At 48.6% G+C, this 24,848-nt stretch overlaps 1 long non-coding RNA gene across 1 annotated transcript in view; it reads left to right on the top strand.

The window, feature by feature from the left end:
• Positions 1-16,622, top strand: part of LOC139050917 (uncharacterized) — a 56,852-nt gene extending 40,230 nt beyond the window's left edge. The window contains exon 3 of the long non-coding RNA XR_011509143.1: positions 16,480-16,622. This is a non-coding gene — a long non-coding RNA (uncharacterized lncRNA). The remainder of the gene's footprint in view (positions 1-16,479) is intronic.
• Positions 16,623-24,848: the final 8,226 nt, after the last annotated feature.

Raw genomic sequence — 24,848 nt, 5'->3', positions numbered from 1 at the left:
GTCGCTTAGATTGCAGCATATAAAGAAGAAATCGCATCTCTGATGTTAGAATTGCAGACATGAATGGAATCGAAAAACTGAAAGTATTTGTTAAGTGGAAGATGGCGGTGTGAGCTGTGAGAGCCTGCTCCTGTCGTTGAGTTCAAAGCTGGAGAAATCACGGGTGTCTCCAGAAAAATTCTTTAATATTTTTATCCTAATTACTGTTACAGTTTCGTATACAAATCGAAATGAAGATGTAATCTTTTGACGAGCCTTGTTGTAATAGTCATATCTCAAAAAGAAAGAACATCTAATGTTCAAGTTGTGTACGGTAAGATGCCGCAAGGTTCACGCATGTTGATCACAAAGGTGTTCTAGCAACCTTCTATGCAACGTCTGCCGCTGCTTCTCTTCCTTTCACGCCTATGACAAGGAATTACGTGACTTTTCTTTTACAGAGAAGTTGTAAGCCTGTAGTTGGTTGGAATTTTTCGTGGGCTCGTGCTTACCCACAAACAGCACCGCCACCTAGTGGCCGCGGCCGCTCAGACAAATCTCAAATGGCAGCTGGAAAAGGGCTCTGTCTTTGAGTTTCCTCGTAACAGAATTACGTTTTCGCGTACATTTGAATTACAGTCCGAAGCAATCATGTCTGCAACTTATGTGTAAGTCGTACTTGACAAATTTTCTGACCCAACTTGCTCTGAAGAATGAAATTACTTCAATAAGGCACGTGCGTTTGGCGGAGGGTCCAGAAGACTGAGCATGTGTGCCGCACTTCCGCACATGACGCTCGTGACGTATGCTCGTGACGTATGTGTCGCTTGTGGAGGTGGCGCTTGTCTAACGTCGGCAACAGTCGCGCTGCACATCCGATTTCACAGGGTGGAAGGGAGACGGATTCCTTTTTATAACAAAATAGTCTCATTATGAGAGCGTTCAAAAGTTCATTACAAGGGCATCACATGTTTCGCACAATTTATTCGAGCAATCGACAGGGCATGGTCTAGCGTCTCAGCTGTCACTTTCTCTGCTTTTTGAGTTGGGCACACACAGATCTAGCTGATTTTTGTTGGTATTAATTGCATACAGTGTTTTTTGGGAAACAGATGCCACGCCTCTGCGGTCTGGCCGTAGTCGAAAGCTTTGCGGGAAAAAACGACTCCAACCGCGGGAGGCGAGCCGATGCCGATGTACATCCTGCACGCCGTTCATAACGCCGGCACGCACGCTCACGCCGACGCGGGCGCGCACAGACACACGCACGAAGACGAATATTCATCCGAGCATGCTCTCCCCCCCCTCCCTCCCCCTCTGCACGCAACCGCATCGCACCGCACCTCGATCCGCTCTCTTCCTTCTTCCCGGCGCGAACACTTATGCGCGTTCTGGTTTCTCAGTCTCCGAGCGGGCCACGTCCGCCTCGCGGGCCAGCCCGGGCCGGCGGCGTATATATATCTGCTGCAGCAGTCCATTGCACCAGCCACCCCCCCGCTCGCAGCGCCAAACTGTGTGTGCGCGCGCGAGCAGCCAAGCCGTGTTTATATATCTATAAGGGCCCCAAGAAGAAGAAGAAGAAGAGCGGGCATCTATGCGCTGCTCTCCGTACCAGCGGCTCTCCCCTCCCCATTACTGCGAAGATAGCGATGGCGAGCCATTACCGCCGTCTGGAATTGTTCGGCGTCATTACTCGATCGGCCTCACTTCTTCTTCCTCTTTTTCTTTTGCCGCACTGCTCCCCATGCGTCTTTCTATCTCACTGCCGGGCCTCGTCCTTGTTTTTATTCTTCGTCTCGTTTCGATTGCTCGTTGTTGCTTTAGCCTTCTGATTTTTTCTCGCTGTGCCTCGTCTGTCTGCCGCTGCGTATCGTCCTCTCCCTCCCACTGTTCCGTTTTCACTCTTCCTCTGTTCTTCGTGGCACGCTTCCCTCTGTGTCTCTCGCGCGGACTGCGCGACTTTGTGCTTCTTCATCGCCATCCGCCCCTTCTCCCCGTGCGCTTCTTCCTTCCTTCCTTTGCCTTGCGCGCTTCTATCGTCGTGCATATCTTGACCGGGCTCGGGCGGTTGAGTCCTTTCGGCCAGTCTCCGGAAGAAACACGCGGACCTCCGGTCCGCAGGTGGTGGTGGCTCTCGCGATCCGCGAAGATTCTCTGCCGGCATCTTTTTTCCTTTTTTTTTTGCGCCCCTGCTTCGCGTTCGTTCCGGGCTTGCGGACGGAGCTCGCCCCCCCCCCCCCCCCTCTCGCCTACTACCTGCACCACCGGCACTACTATGCCAGCGCCACCCTCTTCTTTCCGACGCTGTTAATTTCGGCCCGGGTCGCTCTATGCATTCGCCATACTAATCTTTCTTTCGGGTGTAGTGCACAAGCATGGCCGCGTATAGCCGGCATACGCCTGCTTGCTGGGCTTGTCCCGGCTGTGCCGAGAGAGAGAGGGCGGAATAGCACGTGGCGGAGGCGGTGGCGGTTGTTGGTGCATTACCCGCACGCGCTCGCTCGCTCGCTCGCGAAGAAGATCCTGCAGTCTGCGTCAGATGCCCCCGCAGGGGCGTCTGCGTCAGCAGGCGTTTGGTGTGTTGCGACACCACGTACCCGAGCACACGAGGGTTGGACCCTCCCGCGTGTAGCCGTGCGCGGCTTAGCCGTGTCCGGGGAAAAGGGGATCCTGGGGGTTGAGCCAATGCCGGGTGTTTGGACCTTTACGGCCCCTCGGCGGCGGCAACACACCCCTTTGGCTTCGGCTTCACGTAGACGGCACCCCCGGACTGACCCACCCGGGGGAAATCGGCAGTCGCCTTTTCCTATCTCTTCCTCTGGAATCTTCGTCTTTATCTCTTACTTTTTGACCTTTCCTGTCTTCTCCTCTCTTCCATTTACTTCATTCTCCTCGGCGGCAAGGGTTAACCTTGTGTGGGATAGCCAACCTTGGTTATAACAGATTTGGTTATAGTAGTGTCGTACAGCTGGCGCATGCAGGCCGTCTTTTCACGGTCCTGCAGCGTCCCCTTGTTGGGCTCCATGGTGGGTGGCTGGCGGCGCTGCCGAATTTTCAAACATATCTATGGCAAGTTCTTTTCCAACACTTCCTGATCGCCCTCACAAACGAGGGCGCACCGAAGAAGTTTTCAAGTTTTTTGGCCGAAATAATGAGAATTTTCCAAGATTTCATGTAGTACATTCAGAGAAAAAAGAAAAGGCAGCGAGAATGATCTCACCTTTTCTTGTTGCAAAGACACTTAGTGAAGCTTTTGGCCCAGGTTATAAAGTCTCTAAATTGGCAAGTGGTGACCTCCTCTTAGAACTGCGTGATAAGACACAGTACGAGAAACTCTCTAATCTAGTATCCTTTGGGAATCTTCCAGTGACGGTCACACCGCACCGCACAATGAACACCACCCGCGGAGTCGTTTCCGATGCCGATCTCATGGAACTGAGTGAAGCTGAACTACTGGAGGGCTGGAGCGATCAGAATGTGACCAATGTCAAGAGAATAAAGATCAGGCGCGATGGCAAGGAGATTGACACAAAGCACTTAATACTTACTTTTGCATCAAGTATGCTACCTGAGACCATTGAGGCTGGCTACATAAAGATCCGAGTCAGACCGTACATCCCAAATCCTCTCCGATGCTTTAAGTGTCAAAGATTTGGCCACAGTTCACAGAACTGCCGAGGCCGCCAGACTTGCGCGAAATGTAGTGCCCAAGAACACCTATCTGAAAATTGCGACAATGCTCCACACTGCGTGAACTGTGATGGGGAACACGCCGCGTACTCGCGGTCCTGTCCATCATGGAAAAAAGAAAAAGAAATAGTTACAATCAAAGTTAAGGAAAATATATCGTTCAAAGAGGCACGCAGGCGGGTAGCATACCTGCCAAAGAAAAGCTTTGCTGAAGTGGCGCGTCAGGGGGCAGCGTCACAACGGCCTCCGGCGGCTGTCCGACCCACACGCAGTGAGTCGGCAGTTACGCCATCTGCCCCCATGGTGGTTGCAGCTAGCGCTGCCCCGCCAACCGAGCAGAAGGGACCATCGACCCCGAAGGTGGGCGCAGCCGAGGCTGCCCCAACCTCCCCGGCCCCTTCCAGCGCTGGCAACAGCCGGCGCAGCCAAATCCCTCAGGGAGCCCCACCGACCTCCGGGGTGGTGGGCGCAGGGGTCTTGCCCTCCAAGGCGGGACTCCCTCTGAAAACTTCTCGCTCGCAAGAGCACGTGTCCGGAGCCTCACTAGAGGCAATGGACACAACACCTATCCTCAAGGCGCACGAAGCGCCTAAGGAGCGGCGAGGCTCCCTCGAACGCTCCAGAAAGAACAAAACTCCCGTTACAGGGCCTCGAAAGGGCTCTGTAATTTAATTTCTGTAATTTTTATAATCACTACTTCTGTTTCTGTACACACAGCACTTATTGACCTCCAATATGGATACACAGATAATTCAGTGGAACGTCAGAGGTCTCCTTAGAAACCTTGATGATGTTCAAGAACTAATCCACAAACACAATCCCAAAGTGCTGTGTTTACAAGAAACAAACTTAAAACCCAAACACACAAACTTTCTCCGACAGTATATAACTTTTCGCAAAGATCGCGATGGTGCTGTCGCATCATCGGGCGGTGTTGCCATTGTTATCCATAAGAGCATTGCATGTCAACTTTTACAGCTACAAACACCTCTCGAAGCAGTGGCGGTTCGAGCTGTACTCCTAAACAAACTCATCACCATTAGCTCTCTTTACATACCCCCACATTACAAATTAACGAAGCATGAATTCCAATCCTTTATTGACCAATTGCCAGAACCTTACGTTGTTCTTGGCGATTTCAATGCGCACAGCTCTCTGTGGGGCGACTCTCGTATAGATGCGCGAGGTCGTCTTGTTGAACAGTTCCTTTTCTCTTCTGGTGCGTGCCTTCTGAATAAGAAGAAACCCACATATTACTGTCTTGCAAACAATACCTTTTCTTCAATTGATCTGAGCATAGTTTCTCCGTCCATACTGCCTGAACTAGAATGGGAAGTTACGAACGATCCTTACGGAAGCGACCACTTCCCCGTACTATTAAGAACACTTAAAGAAGACGAATATCCACCACAGGGTCCTAGGTGGAAGACTGAGACAGCAGACTGGGAGAAATTCCGAAACTTAACTAGTATGTCATGGGATGACATGTCCTCGTTAGGAATTGATGCTGCCGTGGAATATTTTACAGCTTTCATAATAGATGCCGCAACTAAATGTATATCACAAGTAAATGGATTGGCATGCAAACGGCGTGTCCCGTGGTGGAACGACGATTGTAGGACCGCTCGTAAGAAACAAAACAAAGCGTGGGGGATGCTACGCGCCTCCCCCACTGCGGAGAATCTTATCAATTTTAAAAAAGTTAAATCCCAAGGCAGGCGAACCCGCCGACAAGCCAGAAGAGAGAGTTGGCAGAAGTTTTTATCTGGTATCAACTCCTATACAGATGAGGCCAAAGTCTGGAACAGGGTTAATAGGATAAAAGGGCGACAAACATATTCACTTCCTTTGGTGAACACACAAGGTGAAACACTGAAAGATCAGGCAGACACACTAGGAGAACACTTTGAGAGCGTGTCGAGTTCAAACCACTATTCGCAATCATTTTTGAAATACAAACGAATAGAAGAATGTAAGCCAATAATACAAAAATCCAGACAGAATGAACCTTATAACCGGCCGTTCAGTATTGCAGAGTTGAGAGCTGCTTTGACCACATGCAAAAGCTCTGCACCGGGACCTGATAGAGTCATGTACGAAATGATCAGAAATTTACACACTGACACCAAACTTACACTACTCACGCTTTTCAACGCTATTTGGGCTACGGGATGCCTCCCATCCGCATGGAAAGAAGCGATTGTGGTCCCTGTTCTTAAGCAGGGTAAAGACCCTTCCCTGGCGGCAAGCTACCGTCCGATAGCTCTTACAAATTGTCTTTGTAAGGTTTTTGAAAAAATGGTTAACCGCAGACTTGTCCATTTTCTTGAACTTAACAATATCCTCGATCCTTTTCAGTGTGGCTTCAGAGAAGGGAGGTCCACAACCGATCACCTTGTGCGCATTGAGGGAAACATTCGCGACGCCTTTCTACATAAACAATATTTCCTATCCGTATTCCTCGATATGGAGAAGGCGTACGACACTACGTGGCGCTATGGTATCTTGAGAGACTTGTCGGGAATTGGCATCCGTGGCAATATGCTCATCCTAATAGAAAGCTATTTGTCCAACCGTACATTCCGCGTGAAAGTCGGCAATGTATTGTCGCGACCTTTCATACAGGAAACTGGTGTACCTCAAGGAGGTGTACTTAGCTGCACGCTCTTCATCGTGAAAATGAATACCCTTCGTGCTTCATTACCGCCAGCCATTCTTTATTCTGTTTACGTGGACGACATACAGATGGGTTTCAAATCCTGCAACCTTACTGTATGTGAGAGGCAAGTTCAACAGGGCTTGAACAAAGTGTCCAAATGGGCAGAAGAAAACGGATTTAAAGTTAACCCCAACAAAAGTTCTTGTGTGCTTTTCACAAGAAAGAGAGAGCTCACTGCAGAACCCAGTATCGAAATGTACGGCCAGCGAATTCCTGTGAACAAAGAACACAAGTTTTTAGGCGTCATTCTTGATTCGAAATTAACGTTTATTCCACACATAAAGTACCTCAAGGTTAAATGCTTAAAAACAATGAACTTACTTAAAGTGTTATCCCACACAACATGGGGCAGCGACAGGAAATGTTTAATGAATCTTTACAAGAGCCTCATTCGATCACGGTTGGACTACGGTGCCGTGATCTATCATTCTGCAGCCCCGAGCGCGCTAAAGATGCTAGATCCGGTCCACCATCTAGGAATCCGACTAGCCACTGGAGCTTTCAGAACAAGTCCCATTGAAAGTTTATATGCAGAATCAAATGAGTGGTCACTTCATCTGCAGAGAACATACATAAGCCAATCATATTTTCTGAAAGTCCACTCTAACCCTCAACATCCGTGTTTTAATACCATAAATGACATGACATATGCTACACTCTTTCATAAACGTCCCTCCATTAGACAGCCTTTCTCGCTGCGTGTGAGGGAGCTTAGTGATCAAATGCATGTCCCACTCCTCGAGCTCCGCCTAATGCAACCAGCCAAGCTGCTACCTCCTTGGGAGTGGCAGCTCATACAATGCGATATATCTTTTATGCAAGTTACAAAACACGCTTCAGACATTGAAATCCAAATGCATTTCCGGGAACTCCAGCACAAACACTCCTGCACGGAGTTCTACACAGACGCATCGAAGTCACACGATGGGGTGTCCTATGCAGCCGTCGGTCCATCCTTCTCGGAATCCGGCGTACTGCATCCGGAAACTAGTATCTTCACGGCTGAGGCCTACGCAATATTGTCGACCGTGAAGCATATAAAGAAATCAAAACTCGAAAAATCAGTCATATATACGGACTCCCTAAGTGTAGTGAAGGCTTTGATATCGTTCTGTAAGCACAAAAATCCTGTTATAAATGAACTCTATTCCGTCTTATGCAAAGCATATGTATCTAACCAACATGTGATTATATGCTGGGTGCCAGGTCATAGGGCCATCGAAGGTAATGTTCTGGCGGATCAGATGGCCACGTCAGTTGCATGGCATTCTGCTAATCCCACCGCTGCAGTTCCTGTCACAGATCTGAAGCCCTACTTGCGGAGAAAACTACGGAACCATTGGCAACGCCTATGGGACGCGCAAACAAATAATAAGCTCCACGTCATAAAGCCACAGTTAGGATTCTGGCCCTCTGTAACAAAATCACGCCGAACAGATGTCCTATTCTGTCGTCTCAGAATAGGACACACATTTGGCACGCATAACTATTTACTCACTGAAAATGATCCTCCAACCTGCGGTAGATGCGGGGAGAGGCTGACCGTCCTCCACGTCCTCCGGAGTGTCGGGAAGCCGAATATGAAAGAAAGAAACATTTTCCCTTAGCATACCGGCAGCGCATCCCCCTTCATCCTGTTATGTTACTCGGCCCAGAACCTTTATTTGACACCAGCGCAGTCCTAAGTTTTCTGAAAGATGTTGTCTTGCATGTTTTTAGCCCTACATGTTCGTAGCGGGTCCTCTCGTCAGAGGATGCCGCTGCGATAGCTCCTTAGTGTAGCACATGCCTCTAGGCCCTTGTGTTTCAAGGGCTCTGGCGAGGCAGCAGTGCTCCAAGTAATTTTACCATCCTATATATTTTTATTTTGCATCATCCTTTTACGATGGATTTTAATGTTCATAGTATTAGTCATTCGTCATCGCCATAATTTTATAGTACATGGATTTTACGCACTTTATAGCGACTATTTTTAGGCCACTTTACAGCCAAGTCACATCCTCCATAATACATCGTTAACACTACCACTTGTCATGGCGCTCTTTGGCCAAACCTGGCCCTTGCGCCAAAAAACACCACACATCATCATCATCATAATCATGCGTCAGATGTCTGGTTGCGTGGGTTGTCGCGTGCGCGGGCTGAGGCCCAGGTGGCGCTGCTGTATGAGTTGCGTGGTCTCTTGTACCTCTTGAGGGACAATGCCAGTCGCCTGACGTTGCAGTAAACTTCCTCGTGACAAAAATTTTATCCCAAGCTTATCGTAAGTATCGGAAATTGTTCTGTGGGGATCGTAGATCGGGCAATACGCAGACTCTCTACTTTCGACTGGGCTGTGCTTTGCCGGCCTGTACAGGTACACTTTCTGCGAAGCAGGTCTGTGGAATACCAGATACCTAAGAAAATGTGCTAGGTTTTATGTAGCCAAGAGGACGCGTCTATAAATAGAAACATATATCTGCACGTAGACATTATATGACGGCTATCAAAAGACATTTCTCTAATAGCCTCGCCGGGGAGTGAAGTTGCCTTTAGGGCTCAGAATTTGCACCTCTCAGTCCCTGCAATCTCCGGAAGAGTTATTGAGAGAGCAGACTAGAAGTTGATTTCAGGCCAATTTCACATTCTTAACTGTTATGGCATGTTACATTTCTACGGCAAACACTACAGATGCCTTGCAATAGGCAGCGCGGACTCACCTAACGTTGACTCGTTGAATCGTTTTCAGAGACGTCTCGTCTACGAAGTTACTGTTTGCGCACGAGGTCTTGTTAAACCGACACGTAAAGCCGGCCGCCACACGGAATGTTTTTCTAAGGCAACAGTTAGGAACGCGAATATGACGAGTTCCACGTACCGGTCTTTGGGGCACGCAGTCGCCGTGTGTTGTCGTCATAGAGCCCCTTACTCATGCTCAGCTGCAGCCTCACCATGTGGCAAAGCAAAGCAATACTTCACCAACGCCAGGACCTCGAACTGAAGCCCATGTGGCGATGCGCTGTTGGAAACCGGGCGCGCCAACCACATTGCCGCCGTCGCGAAGCCTTGGCGCATACTTGTGAGGGGCATCCGAGACACAAACTCTGAGAGACGTCGGTGCATGTCTATGGCGCCCTATGCAGCAAGCGGTATAGAAGCCATTATTTACAATAACGATCAGCTTCTGGGTTTTTTCCACTCTCTACGCACAATGTTCCTGAATTTCTTTCAAGACAATTAGCTGTAATTTTATTGACCTTCAAGCTCTTGTCCTACAGTGGATTTTAGTTAGGCCTAAGCCACGGGACCCTTCTATCGTTTCCACGCGTTCGTTCATGCGTCCCCAACGTTGCACTGCTAGGGGTACTTACCATGACCACATCACATTCTAAAGCCATTTCTTTCTTTCTTTCTTTCTTTCTTTCTTTCTTTCTTTCTTTCTTTCTTTCTTTCTTTCTTTCTTTCTTTCTTTCTTTCTTTCTTTCTTTCTTTCTTTCTTTCTTTCTTTCTTTCTTCCTTTCTTTCCTTCTTTCTTTCTTTCTTTCTTTCTTTCTTTCTTTGTCCAGCTATTACTCGCCTAAGGGAGGCGAGGAGAGGAGGACAAAGAGGAGGTTTGAAACCAATTCCACTTATGGACCTAAACCGCGTTTTTAGGCCATAAGGACAACAATGGCGATGCCCGCTGCTAGAACGTGTTGCTGCCGCAGCAAATGAACTTAGAGCCGAAGGAAGTATGGCCATCTTTTTTTCGTTTTATTCGTGTTTCTTTTTGTATTGGGGCGCTTCCTGAAAACGCCGTGAAGTGTAGCGAGGTACATTGACTTCTGTTTTTGTTTTCCTAGCCCAGCAGTCAATAGCTGGGCACGTACTTACATCCGCGGGCGCTGATATTTTGCACTGGACAGGCAAGGACATCAAATAATCAGGACACTGATTTGGGCGAGTCGGTCCGAATTGATGGCGTGAATGCGCCGTAAGGCACTGAAGTGCGGCGTGTAGTGCGTGTGGTTAGCGGAAAGGTATTCGACTACCAGCTGAATTTTACCGGTGAAAGAACGTATAGGTATAATGAATATTAAGAGGTGGAAGTGTTTTCGAACATGGTATCAGAAACACGAAATGAGTTAGCTCTTTTGTTTGAACCTGAGTGCCCCTTCACCCTGCGTACACTTAGAGATGATGATGATGATGATGACCCCTTAATTTGCAGTTTTGAGCATTTCATTTGTGCCGAACATGTCCCTTCAAAAATGCTGCTTCTGCTGCCTTTTTTTGTATGAACCCATATTGTCACTTGTCTCTGATACAGTGTTCCATAACCTTGTCAGCTTCTGTGGTTGTATATAAACGTTGCTTGACCAATGAATCTAATTTGGTTGTCAGCACCCGTGTTTGATGCTCTTTGTGTCAACCACACAGATGTTTATGCGTTGCATATTACAATCACTCAGTTCAGCCTTTGGGCGCGGCCGCGCAGCCACCATTGAGGGTATGAGCCATTGTTCATTGCTGTGCGTCTCATATGTGGGTCTATTCTCTTTTAAGTTTGCTATGTTTGTTATTAAGTTGCTTCTATTTTTATGCGTTGCATATTGCAATCACTCAGTTCAGCCCTTGGGCATGGCCGGGCAGCCACCATTGACGTTTAGCGCAACCACGGGACGTGACGTCACGACAGCCGGAGGAAAAGCTGGGCCCCAACTCGCGCAATATGCAACGCATTCTTGGCTTAACCAAGCTAAGCATGGCCATTTTCCCCCCCGCACATCTGTAATGGTCATCGCCGTGTTAACAACATGCGGCCAAGCGCGTTCTCCAGAATCTAGTTCCGCTACTACGAACGTCGAGAAGCAAAAAAAAATTTAGGGCTAATACGTAGATGAAATGCAATTTCACTCTAGCAAAACGACGTTGCTTGTGTTCTCTTGAATCGTTCTGTATTTGTAAACTTCCAATCTAGAGGTAATAAAAAATTTAAGCTGCCATAATCCATTATGTAAATATCAGAGGTAAGCGATCGAATATTGACTTTTTCGGACACGAAGAGTAACTATCAAATATTGAATCCAATAGACAAACGCAGACGCACATATTTGCAGCAGGAATATTTATTTCGGTATAGTTAGAAACACGCTTGCACTGAATAAACAGTGAATTATCGGACTATCAATTATCACGGACAATCAGGATCGTTTTAAGCCCAAGATGACTACAATCGCTATGAAAAGAACTGAACGAATGGTCGCTAAGTACCTTTAGAGCCTGGGGGCAAACAAGAACGGGCTGCTGCATGACCAACTTTCCGAAAACGTAAAATAAATATCGGATGAGAAAACATCAAAATTCATGAAGAACGTAAAAGAAAAAAATGCTAATTAGGCATTTGAGTGCCCTAGACACAATAAAGGGCCTGTTACAATGACAACATATCACTGGTTGCGAAGTAAAAAATAAAATTGCTGCATATTAGACTCCAAGAAGCACCAATTGGCAGGCCAGAAGGAAAAATAGCCGCTTCTCATGTATTGGACGAAAAGAAAGGGGCCCGGTTTTGGAAGAGCAGTGTTTTTGCGAGAATGCTCGCATCTATTTGTTAATTATAACCATATAAAACCAACAGATAACGATGGAAAGAAAAAGAATGCGTAGGAAAGAAAGAATGCGCCCTCTCCCTTCAGCTCACGCAAACAAAGTTCGAACAAGCCAACAGCGCAGTAAAGATTACGTAACCGATGGTGGAGGAAATATGTAGCGATCTCAGGCGTATTTTCTCCTCTGCGCTGCCTTTGCTTTCAGTGTTCGATCGTGCTCGAGATTATCGAATTCGGGCCGACGAAGCATGACTACGTCGACTTGAACGTGACGTCTCCGTTGTATTCGTGCGGATCACAACTGTCTCTTTAATAGGCAATCGAAATTGTGAGTACGACATGATGTAGAGATTATACACTATGCATATCGTGAGTAACGGGCTGACCTGGTGGTGACGTCGGTAGTGTACGTAGTACTCCACATTTTAAAGTCAATAGTTTTCTTTGCCTCTTTCACCTGTTTTCGTAGTTCGACGATGGTCGGTGGTCGGACTCTGCAACGAAAACATTTGTTCGTTTTTTTCGTTCGTCCATATGCTCGTTCTTTCTTTCGTTGATCCGTTTGTTCGTTTCGGCTACTCGTTTTGCATTGGCAATCAGCATCAATTGTTCCTGCATAATTTATTTCCTTACATTTTATAGAAAGGCTTTCACGCACCTTGCCGGAAGACATATTATTGTGCGTTTGCTGGAGGATCTAATGTAGTACAATGACACAATAACGAAGGAATACAGGCACTCGTCGCAAGCGCGAAAGTTGTTGTCACCTGTGACATGTGTCTACGCTTCTTCTGTCTTGTTGTACCGTTGTACTAAATTATGTCGAATATTCCACGTTATCCGCATCTGTATTGATGTTGTACCCAGGGCAAGCGACGCGCGCAGTGCTCGATACACTGCGCAGTCATCCTCTCTCAGAATGAAATGTTTTAAGCCGGTGCTCATAAAGGAACTCGGCGTGGGGAGGCTGTATTTGGGCTGGTCAAGTTCCTGAGGGCTACGCGCCTACACAATGTACTCTGAAAACGCTGCCTGGTACCGGTGGAGTGAGCATGCGCTTGACGCCGTTTACGCTACTCTCCTCTTTTTTTACTTACGCCTTTGTGGGATAGATCACCAGAAATACCTTCTATTATCCTCTCCGCATTCTTTCTATGTATCATTGTCAGTCTGTCCGTCCGTCTGTCCACACGTCTCTCTGTCTGTCTGTCTGTCTGTCCGTCTGTCTGTCTGTCTGCCTGTCTGTCTGTCTGTCTGTCTGTCTGTCTCCCTGTCTGTCTGTCTGTCTCCCTGTCTGTCTGTCTGTCTGTCTGTCTCCCTGTCTGTCTGTCTGTCTGTCTGTCTGTCTGTCTGTCTGTCTGTCTGTCTGTCTGTCTGTCTGTCTGTCTGTCTGTCTGTCTGTCTGTCTGTCTGTCTGTCTGTCTGTCTGTCTGTCTGTCTGTCTGTCTGTCTGTCTGTCTGTCTGTCTGTCTGTCTGTCTGTCTGTCTGTCTGTCTGTCTGTCTGTCTGTCTGTCTGTCTGTCTGTCTGTCTGTCTGTCTGTCTGTCTGTCTGTCTGTCTGTCTGTCTGTCTGTCTGTCTGTCTGTCTGTCTGTCTGTCTGTCTGTCTGTCTGTCTGTCTGTCTGTCTGTCTGTCTGTCTGTCTGTCTGTCTGTCTGTCTGTCTGTCTGTCTGTCTGTCTGTCTGTCTGTCTGTCTGTCTGTCTGTCTGTCTGTCTGTCTGTCTGTCTGTCTGTCTGTCTGTCTGTCTGTCTGTCTGTCTGTCTGTCTGTCTGTCTGTCTGTCTGTCTGTCTGTCTGTCTGTCTGTCTGTCTGTCTGTCTGTCTGTCTGTCTGTCTGTCTGTCTGTCTGTCTGTCTGTCTGTCTGTCTGTCTGTCTGTCTGTCTGTCTGTCTGTCTGTCTGTCTGTCTGTCTGTCTGTCTGTCTGTCTGTCTGTCTATGTCTGTCTGTCTGTCTGTCTATCTGTCTGTCTGTCTGTCTGTCTGTCTGTCTGTCTGTCTGTCTGTCTGTCTGTCTGTCTGTCCGTCCGTCCGTCCGTCCGTCCGTCCGTCCGTCCGCCCGCCCGCCCGCCGATCTGTCTAGAGGTGACGGCGAGGCTTGCACTCACTTTCTATTGACTGATATTTTAGAGGGAAACATGCCAAGAGGGTCGACCAACTTCATCCGGAGGCCTCCACCAATTCACAGTGCCGAGGGAGCGCTTCCGTCCCGAAGAAGTCTCACGAGGGCTAAACCGGCGACGTGAGTGCTTTTGCCGCAAACTGCATGGGCGTATAAATTTAGCACCCATCCCAGATTCTGCGCCACCCTTCTCCTCACCTTCCTCCAACCTTAAGTCACACCTCTTCCCCTTGTTCACGGGCACACACGCGCACATGCGAACTCGCCTACAGCTTTAGCAGCTACAGGTGCCTCACACACCTCGCGCGAAGCGCTCAATCGCTGCCGATGCTGCCGTCGTCTTGTTTCGGCGCGGTCCGTCCATAAAGCCCGGCGCGGCACTATAGCAGAAGACCCGCAAAGTTATCGAGGCACCTCCTTTCGGGCCAACGTCTTCATTACGGATCAGAGGCGCGACCGCGTCGCCGGAAAAAGGAAATTGGATTTCGCTCGATCGCCCATAACCAGCCTCCCCTGTCTCGTCTCGCGTGCGCCCCCCTGTGTACGCTATATGCCATGCATACCCTCATTGGACACCCTCGCCACGCGTCTTCCCCTTCTTGCCGTCGCTGCATACCCACCCTTCAGCCCTGCGCTCCGAGCCACCTCTCTCAAAGTCCGTCATTTCTTTGTGGTTTCTTGCGCGTTGCGTGCTGTTCAGAGTCGCGCAAGCTTGTTCCCTTTATCTGCAATATGAAGGGGGGAGGGGGGGGGGAGTAGAGCTCCTAATTCACGGCTCCTCGGAAGGTGTGGATGGCCTCTATCTCCCATTTTTCTCGTTGTTTTCTCTCTCTCTCTCTGGTTGCCTCCTCCGCCCTGTGGGAAACAGGCCCGGTCGCAGTATATACCTTGATGAGGCGGTGTGCGACTGGCTATATTGAGCCCTAAATAGAGCTGCGCAGGTTGTATATCCTCTTGCGTGGGAAGAATAGAGCCTTATTTTGTTGTGTAGCTCTATATGTATACGACGATCCCCGAGACAAGCTAGTGCGTTTCTGGGTAACGTGGCGACGAGGAGCACCGACTGTTCCCCACTGCGATCGAAACGTCCGCGTAATGCGATTTCTTAGTTTCAGCGCATGTCGTGGAAACGCGTGGCAACGCGGGGTGAAATGACACCCACAGACAGGCACAAATATAGCTCAAACGTGACTCATTGCCTCATTGTGAACAAGAAGTGAGAATGCCTTTGTGACACGTCGTTCTGTTGACAAGCTAAGAAGCGAAAGTAAATACAGCATCGCGTTGGTACAAACTCAGACGAAGTGCTGAATAAGTTGAGTCGTCGTTGTGTCCTAGTGACTATAGCAGCACTATAGTGATTTACACTGGAATCGGTGGTGCTCTGCCTCGACAGTGTGGCGCGATATTGGTACGTGTGAGAACCCTGCTGGTCAAATCACCGGCAGTCGTACTTCCGTAAACGAAGCTCGCCGTTTACGGCAGAATATCGGGAGTGGGATTAAGGTTTTCGCAGAATCAGTGAGCGCAACAGAAAAATCAGTCGCATAACATCTGGCTGTTCCGGGGCGAAGGACGCTGTATTGACCACACGGTTGCAACATGATGTACATTGATGTCAGCTTCAGAGCACTAGCAACTGCGTATTCAGTATCCTTTGAGCCATTTGTTCCTTTGTCATTACTGCTCCAAGTTTGCTCATTTGGTTGGACGAAATTCGCCACATTTGGTGGATGTGCGCTGGTTCTCATGATATTAGGCAGAAGACACTCAGGGAAGCCACAATAAAGAGCATATCGCACACATATCGCATACATAACGTACACATACGACTAACTCTCTTTACGACAGTGAGCTGTCCGATCACACTCCATTAACGGTGTTAGGCAACTCCATGTAAGGGCGGCAAGGAGTTGCGAGACTGCACAGAAGCTTAGCTGTAACCTGCTTGAGCGCAGCATTTGGAACCTCGAAGCAGGAAAAATACACTGATCTTGATCCCGAACGTAGCGAAATACAAATCGAGGTGTTCGTCTTCCGCATATGCAGTGAAAGTTGACCACCCGCTGAGGCTGTCGCAAGGAACGGAGACTACGCACCTACGAAATATGTAGGTACTGTGAGGCTGCGAACTGACCACGCTGACAGCTCTTGGCGTTGGCCAATCAACAGCGTGCTGCTTAAGTTCTTTGTGAATTTCTTGCGCGCAGCGAACTTACATTCTCAGTTTATCCGCACTCGTTTATGTCATGTGACAATCAGTTGGAATTAACAATCAAGGCCAGAGCGACGGATGTCGAGGCACCATCTGATCCGTCCATTAACGCAGTTATCATGGGTGATTTTTTATTTTGTTTGATTGGTGAGCACGATGAAATAATGATGGTTACAATGACCCGCAGGAACAATTGCTGCTAAGAGCTGTGTCTACGGAAGACATTCGCCACATCTTGTGGCTGTACCCTGGTTCTCATGATATCAGGCAAAAGACGCTCAGGGAGGCTAAACTGAAGATTCATGCTCCAGATGGCACAACCGGCTGGATAACGAAGGACAGACACTCTAACTCAATGATACATTACCTGAATAAAGCAAGGCTGCACGAGCCTATTTGATGCTCTCTTTGCTAGTTTTCTGGTACGTATGAATCGCGGAAAATCCACCCAAAAAGAACACACAGCTAGGCCTCACATGCAACGAAGCAGTGTTGTTTCTGTTCTGTATTTTTCGACATTAACGTATGACACGTTTTGCATATTCCTGTCCGCACTACCGAGGAACGTCAGGTGGTGAAAATTAATCGAGAGTCCACCATAACGGCGTTTTCATAATCAGATTGTAATTCTGTCACGTAAAAGCTCAGAACTCTTCATCAGCGCTATCACTACAGGCTCAGGTGAACCCTACACTTGGGGCGAGTCCTTAAAGCTTATCGTCCGTGAGAGCCGTTGGTTAGTGGCTAGCCGCCTTTACTATTAATGTGGTCGTTGCCACAATTCACCTAGGCATCTATTTTTAATAGCAATACTACTTGTATACACCAGTCATGTATTACAATAGATTAGTTCATTATGCAATCAGTAATGGATTCCGGATCACATATGATGCTACATATGGGGCATTCAAGCGCTCGAAGAGGGTTGGTTACCAACTGGCTCAGCGAATCAGGGCCCAGAGGTGAAAGAGAGCACCGTTCTCTCCATTAAGTAAGTCATCTTCGGTTCCACGTAGGCACGGGGGCACGATACATCTGATAAATGCCTCGTCGAAAACAGCGACCACCAATTTCGACATCACCGCGCACTTATATCGTGCAAAGAAATGACTGCCTCAGGGGCCCCCCTATATGCCTGTACCGGCCTGCCCAGAAACTGTGTCCCGTACCTAGCAGCAACAGCAGCAGCAGCAGCAGCGCACCAACTTCAGCCTAAATTGACCTTCTCCATCCATCATGGTTCCACCGCTAATGGCGGCTAACTGGAAAACACTGACGGATGGTTTCTGGCAACCGGACATAACACGCGCCTGCACTTACAGGCACCCTCATCGACGTGATGGACAGGCTGTCTAGAGTTTTACCGGTTGTTGAGCGGCACCTCCTGTAGGAGTAATCACCAGCTGAGGCCATGGCTCGCAGCAAATATTGTGCGCTGTGGATTTAGTTGGATATGCATGCCTGCATTCTGCTTCAGCGCTGACCATTAGGTGATGGGAAGAGATAGAAAAGATGGATTGATATCAGTCCAGCATTTTACAACTCCATCTAGCTTTTTCTGGGGAACAAGATGTTCGATCAGAAGCGGCTGAAATACTCGGGACTGTACGTTCTAGTTTTGCGCCTTTTTGCCCGCGGAGCCGATGGCATATGGTTGGCGTCAAGGGTTTAAAGCTATTTTCGCCCTAGTTGTATCATCATCATCATCATAATCATCATCATCATCATAATTTTATGCCCACCGCAGGATGAAGGCCTCTCCCTGGGATCTCCAATTATCCCTGTACTCTGTCAACCGATTCCAACTTGCGCCTGCGAATTTCCTAATTTTATCGCCCACCCAGCTTACTGCCATCCTCGACTGCCCTTCGGTTCTCTTGGCACAAATTCTGTAACTCTAACCTACGTTATGTGTCCTACGGATGGCCTTCCTAGCTCCATATTTTTCTCTTAATGTCAATTAGAATGTCGGCTATTCCCGTTTACTCTCCGATCCACACCACCCTTTTCCTGTCTCTTAACGTGAGGCCTAACATTCTATGTTCCATCGCTCTTTTCACGGTCCTAAACTTGTTCTCGAGCTTCTTTGTGAACCTCCAAGTTTCTGCACCAATGTTAGCAGTGGCATAATGCATTGATTGTACACATTTCTTTTCAATGGTAGTGGTAAGCTTCCAGACAGGATCTGCCGATATCTGGGACACATTCTATACAAAACTCAGAAGAACTTTCATTCAATACCTTTCTTTAATTGTAATTGTAGCGTTCGCCTATTTCTGTAATAAAGCGACAATTGTAGCACAGTAGAAGACGCACATTGATTTGAATTACTTGGAGAAAATCGAATACCGCGACAACTACTTTGCTGCCGGCTTCCTGGCAAAAATGAATGGATAAATGAGTAAAATATGACATCACATGGTGATATGACTACAATAATGTATGATGCCACAAAAAGCATTTCTGGGAATGTTAACTAATTAACATTTCAGATGTATGACATCGCATGGTGATATCACTGCAATAACGTATGAGGCCACAAAAAGCATTTCTGGGAACGTTCACTAATTAACATTTATCAAGTCAGGTTTACGTTCATGTGATTGCAGGATCGAAACACGTTGATACTCCAAGTATGTTAACGTTGAGTGATGCGTGAAACGTGCACCAGCCTTGTGGTATTCGCCCGCCAAACCTGCCGCAAAGAACGCCATTTTCCCGTCTAGTTTAGCGCTGTAGTGCATGAAAACGTATCCGCGGGAATTCGATCCATCGGAAGATAGATTCTTTCTCTCAAATTTCGGGAACCCATATATAGAAACTGGTGAAAACTTCAGAGTATCTACCGGGAGAAGGAGGGAAAGAGACAAGTAGAAGGCAGGGAAGTTAACCAGAATAACGTCCGGTTGGCTACTCTACACAGGGGGAATGGGGCAGGGGGAAACAAAGATAACAGGGAGAGAGAGGGGAGGGAAGGAAAGAAGAAAATTGCGGTGAGTTCGCTGACGTGTGTGGTCTTACAGAAATTGCATTAATAGTCACAAGTGGCCGCAGACGCCCGTCGTCCTTAAAAAGCACAAAAGCGCCTTCACCGCTTTATGGCCCGATTGGCGATGGGGGTGGTGTTCCAGCAGCAGCTGCACAGAAAGCGGCCGATTGTCCAGTTTTTGTAAAGCTTTGGCAAGTTCTTGTCTCTCTGGGGTGCATCGTGGACAGTGGCACAGCAGGTGGTCGATGTTTTCTTCGGTGCCACAGACCTCGCATGATACACTGTCAGTCATTCCAATTAATGTAGAGTATGCCTTTCTGAAGGCAACTCCCAACCAAAGGCTACCGGGAGAACGCGCTTTGATTACTGATTGGATTTGATTCTAGAAGTATCAAATTGTGCTACAACATACGAACAGGGGTATTCTGATTATTCTTCTGCGATTTCGTTTGCCGCTTTCGTAGCAGAAAAGAGTCGCCAATAAAGTGACACCAGTTTCTACACAACTAAGAGAACAGATAATTGGTGATTTCCACTCAACCAAACAGCCCATTCTCCATTATCGCATAATTCCTGAAGCCAGTCGCTCCGAATTCGGCGATAATTGCATTCCATCTCGAAAGTGTTAATAAAGTTAACTAAAGATATAATTAGCTCTTTGCCAGATCAGCAGCTGCTGCAATACTATTCCAATTTTGGGCTCAAGCGTCTTGTTTCACTCCTCGTCAGCGGTTCACGCGGTGCGCCACCCACGTCAACACCGTGAATGGCGAGTCTGTTCGTTATTGCGAATACAGAGAACAGTCGATCACCATCATTATCACCCAACAGCAAGAATGGTGCATTCAACCATGTGGCACATAAATGTAAGCTACATTGTTCCTGTGGAATTCCAAAAGTTAAAATGGCCTGGGAAATGAAAAGACCGCTCGTGTTCACTGTCCAGAGGTCTGAGGTGCCAGGAGCCACGGCACACAGCCGAACGACGCACATGGTGGATGTACGCAGTAGCCCCCAGACGTTTGACAAACGCTGCACCTGCTGCTTTGATCGAGTCGCCACGGCACCATCTTCCCAGATTCGCTAATACTCTCCATATCTTGCACGTAGCTACGAAAGTTTCGATTGATATGTCACCGACAGGAAATGAGCTGTCCTAGATTATTCTTTTTTTCATCAGGTCTGTGCATAAGAAAGTATGACAGGAGAGCCTGGACAGCTCGATATCGTTGATGAGGGGTTTCCACGCCTTGTCAGGAACTTGGTCGCCTTCACGTCCATTCCTTCGACAACTATGTATTTGTTGTCGAAATAAACTTGTGCTGTATTGATGTAACCGTCAGTTGGACCTACCCACCTTGTGCACGACACAGAAAGAGCGCTTCTCTGCGTTGCACAGGAGGTTTCCGTGGAGTACATGCGCAGGCGTTATGTGTATTTTCCGAAGAGCGTGGAATCTGCGCCGTTGTCATGCGTGAACTGTGCGCTGGGGCAAGGGAAAATGGGAGCAACGTTGAGGGCGATGTGTATGGCTGAAAAATGTGGGCCGGACTTAGTTTTTATAAACAGTTCCTTCTTCAAATGCTCGAAAGCGTGATGTCGCAGTTAAGTGCTTTGCTAACGCAATAGCGTTAGGGACCCCGTGTCTCAAAAGAAGACATGGAGATAACGGAGTCGGATGTCACTCGGCAAAGGTTCATTCCGAACCACAACCACGCAGGCCCTCCGCATGGAGCAGGTGCGTTCATAAACTAATGGTATTCTTCAAAGTAATACACGCAAGAAAAATCGTAATGCATGACCTAACCACAACCTACAGACATGATAGCGTCGGAGTTTAATTTGAATACGCGGGAAAACATAATTATGTAACGCGGAAACTCAAACACAAACCGCTTTTCCGAGCGGCGCGGCCCGCTCGCTTCCTTGCAACAACACCATCGCGTTCGGCTCCGCGTGCACGCATGAAAGCCGCGGTTGCCGGGAAGCGTCACATGCAGTCAGGAATCTTTGAAATCTGTCGCGTTCCACTCTTAAACGCGAAGCTTAGGCGTCTTCCAAATTTTTTCTTCTGTGCCCAGAGAAGTGTACGTCAAGCTTAGTTCATATTTAATGCAAAAAGAGGGGGGGGGTATGTGTGGCAAAGCTTTTAACAGCGTAACTGTTCTAAGCCGAGCCTTCGCCGTCCGGCGTCCGGTGTGCCGCAGGGGGAGGGGGGCATGTTCCGGAGCTCACCGCCAGAGGGCGCGCCGAAGCTAGGAGTGGTAGGGATTAGTAAGTGGCGATTGCAAAATTGGTTTAAGAAAAGTAAGGGAAACGGCAAACAACGGAGGCGTGCAAAAACAAAGTTAACAATAGGGGTTCAGAAAGTTTGCTTATGGGAGTTCATCGTGGGTTTTCTTACCTTTTATTATTTTTCTTTTTAACATAGTTAGGACATTATGCAATATAATAACAAGAGCTTGATTGGGCAATCCACCGTTCCGTTCCAAAGGGACGCTCATAGCATTCACCAATCCATCCATCCTTCCATCCGAGGCCCCACCAGGAAGGGAGTGGACCAATCAGAGGGCGCGCCTGGGGGTTGAGGGGGGGGGGTACAGGGGCAGGTGTTTCGCCGGTAACATTTCGCCCCATGGATTCTGCTCGCGCTGCCGTAACATTACGTAACATTCACCAGTCAGCTATTGGTATTTTATTCTATTTCTAGTTTGCACTTTTGAGTTTTCGCATCCCCGAGGGCGTCGCACGTTTCGCACAGTCATCAAACACACAATACCGTCCGTGCCTTCTGGTGAGTGTTCGTCGCTTGCTGTCCCGTTAATAAACCCTCCTGAGAGGCTGGTATCCTACTTTAGCAACAAAAGACTGTTGAAGCACACAAAGAAAGTTTGTCCAGCGTCTGTGCGGAAACCAAGCGAACCCATATGGGAATCGCAACCATCGGGATGTACAAACGAGTGAGCGAGCTGACTGCTGCGCCGGCTCTACCGACGCCAGCGTCGGTTGCGCGTCCAAGTCCTAATCGACGCCATACGGCTGCTTGGGAGCTCCGAGTCAGGCTGCGACGCTCGCTGTTCAAAACTTGGTACGCGAATAAACATTGATTCACGCCGAGTTAATTGTACCTGCCTTGACTAAAGTAAAGAGGTTGTGCGAGGTTGGCGAAACCGAAACCGGTGCCGAGCGCGCCAGGACTACATTGCGGACGAATACAGTAATGTGCAGAAGCTCCGCCCCTGTAGCTTTCGCTTCATAGCCAATAAAAGTTGTTCGCGAGTATAGTGCGCGTCTCCTCTTTTACACCAGTTGCGGCGGCTGGACGGGGCCGCGTGCGTCCAATCCTGGAGGCCATCCGCGTTGGGTTCTAAGGCTAACCCACCGGATAAAACTGATGGCTTCGTATGCCTAGTGCTCTCGCGCGCCTAGTTCGCGTCGAAACGAGTGGCAGCACGAAGGAGAGAGAGACAGAAAACATTTAATTATCATCAGTTTGGGCGACTTCCTCGCAGGGTGGAGCCCTTAGTTCAGGGCCCCATTGGCTCGCGCCACTCCGCGTGCCCGCCGGGATCAGCCGTCGCTGCTCTTGCGGGTCTGAGCTGGTCAGCGCAGTCTCCCAGGAGGAAGGGGAAGGTGAAGGAATAGGGGAGTAGCCCGGAGGGTGTGGGCACTCCCAGGTGCAATGATATACTGTGGGCTTTGCTCCACAATACGGACAGTATGAGGGATGGTGTGTGGGGTGAAAGAGGTGAAAATAAAAGAGGCAGGGAAATGAATTAGTTTGCAGCTGTCGTCACGCGACGGCATCTTCTCGATTAAGGGAATTATGTGGAGGAGGGAAGTGTCTCCTGGTGTCTCTGTAGTATTGTAGAGTTTCAGTGTAGTTCATTGGTTCTGTCGGTGCGTCGTCTGGGTTGGACAGCTCTTCCAATGGCGCCAGGTTAGCGAGCTCTCGGGCTACCGCATTAGCGCGTTCATTACCATGGAGAGAGGCGTGTCCAGGTGTCCAGACGATACGCACCCTGTGTAACGCTGTGGGGTGTAATGACGTAAGGATGCGGTGTGTGTAGGGTGTCACCTTCCCTTGTGCCAAGGTCCTGCAGGCGGTCTGAGAATCAGTGACCACTGTGATAGGTCCATCCGGCGCCGGCATGGTTGAAGCGTGTACGATGGCTAGGGCAATAGCAGCCTCTTCCGCCGTGCCACTGTCCATAGTGTTGAGCGTGGCCGAAGCTCTCAGAATGTCTTCACTATCTAGTACGACCAGACACAGGGCGCGTTTCTGTGGGTAGCGGGCCACGTCGGTGTATAGGACTGGAGTATTTGATTTGTTATCGCCAAATAGGCGAGCCAGGGCTTGTGCTCTTGCCTTTCGTCGACCTTTATGACGGTCAGGGTGCATATTTCGGGAAATTGGGGCCACGTCAATATTGTTGCGAATGCTAAGCGGAAGAAGTGTGCGGTTTTCCTGTTGTGGTGTTCTTGGTATTTGGTATCCTAGCCGGGATAGAATGTGGCACCCTTGCATTGTTCGTTGCAGACTTTGCAATTGGCTGTTAAAATGACCTTCAACTAGTTCGTGGATGGTGTTGTGCACCCCCAACCGTAGTAGGAGCTGCGTAAACGCATGTTGGGGTAGTCACAGCGCTTCCTTTAGTGCCGTACGGAGGAGGGTGTCCATTTGGTGCATCTCAGTCTGAGTCAGATTATGATAGGGGAGGTGGTAGGTTAATCGGCTAATTATGAGGGCTTGCATGATTCGGAGTACGTCGTTTTCTTTCAGTCCTTGTCGGTGGTTTGTAATGCGCTTTATCATGTGCGTTATTTGGGTAACTTGTTGGCGGAGCACATGTAGGGTATGTGTGGCCTTCCCGTTGTATTGTATGTGAAGTCCTAGTACACGTAGTCTGTCTACTCTTGGAATAACGTTGCCATTGAGATGCAATGTGATGGCTGGTGGAATATCGGCCTTGTTCCGTTTTTTGAATACAAGCAGGAGCTCCGACTTCTCAGCTGCGCATGTGAGTCCTCCGGCTGTTGCATAATCTTGAACTATGTTTACGGCTTCCTGTAGTGCGTCTTGAATGGCGCCGTCTGACCCTGTGGTCACCCAGATTGTAATATCATCGGCGTACAGGGCGTGCTGCACGTTCGGAAGTATGTCGAGGAGCGGTGGTAGCTTTGCCATCGCCACGTTGAACAGGGCGGGTGAGAGAACCGAACCCTGGGAAGTCCCTCTGCCGGAAAGTTTTATGATATCCGACCGAATATCACCTAGGCCGATGGTGGCTGTCCTCACCCACGAAGGAGAATTCGCTCGCCGCTGCTGCCTGCCTTCACGCCAGCGTTCTGACAGCGCGTGTCAGGGGTCATCCAGTGACATGTGCTCGTGTTTGCCTGTGCGTGCATGACAACGTGCTTCTTAATTTGATAGTAAAGAAATGTTTACAGTGCAAAGGGGGTTTATTCGGGCAGTAGAGAAGCAGCAACCAACGCGGCAACAGCAGCTAGGGCGCAGCCCGTGAACGAACTGGGTATGAGCCACGCGATGGCAACGGGGCTTTATT

This window comes from Dermacentor albipictus, chromosome 10, assembly GCF_038994185.2.
Source record: "Dermacentor albipictus isolate Rhodes 1998 colony chromosome 10, USDA_Dalb.pri_finalv2, whole genome shotgun sequence".
NCBI classification, from domain to species: domain Eukaryota; kingdom Metazoa; phylum Arthropoda; class Arachnida; order Ixodida; family Ixodidae; genus Dermacentor; species Dermacentor albipictus.
This window is presented reverse-complemented; position numbering and strand designations above follow the sequence as displayed.